The sequence below is a fragment of the Belonocnema kinseyi genome, chromosome 3 (assembly GCF_010883055.1).
Source record: "Belonocnema kinseyi isolate 2016_QV_RU_SX_M_011 chromosome 3, B_treatae_v1, whole genome shotgun sequence".
NCBI classification, from domain to species: domain Eukaryota; kingdom Metazoa; phylum Arthropoda; class Insecta; order Hymenoptera; family Cynipidae; genus Belonocnema; species Belonocnema kinseyi.
Window position 1 is genome coordinate 40,722,336 of NC_046659.1, and position 694 is coordinate 40,723,029.

Sequence of the window (694 nt, forward strand, 5' to 3'; positions counted from 1 at the left end):
AGTTCAGCATAGACTGGACGAAGACTCAGGAAATATAAATAGCTTCAAGGAGTTATGTGTTGCCCTCATAACACCTGATAAAGAATGCCCACCCATCACTACTGGGGAGGTGAAAAAAGTATTAAGAGGGATGAAGAACTATTCCGCACCGGGACCAGATTGTATCAAAACCTTCTGTTGGAAGAAGTTTTCTTCAACCCATCAGCATTTGACCCGCATTTTCACCTCATATTTGAAGTCGGAAGAGCCGATTCCAGAGTGGTTGGTGGAAGGGCGCACAATACTCCTGCCGAAAATAGGCAACTTAGCTGACCCATAGAACTGCAGGCCCATAACTTGTCTGAACACGCTCTGTAAGATATTCACAGCTATCCTAAATGATAGGATTGTTCAGGCAATTGAACCTGTGAGGCAAGAAATGTATGAACAACGAGGATCAAAGAAAGGATTGAAGTTTGGTACGGAGCGTTTCATTTTTGCATGCCAAGATGGTATCATTTCCACCTTAACATATCGTCGCCACATTTTGAGCCAAGACATTCCTGGTGATAGCTGCAGGGCGTGCCATGCACACCTTAAGCATTTAGCTCACATACTATCTAGTTGTCCAACTCACGCGGGAACGACCTACATTCAAAGGCACAATGCGGCACTAAGAGTGCTTTATTACCATCTGTGATTCTTACTGCATTAA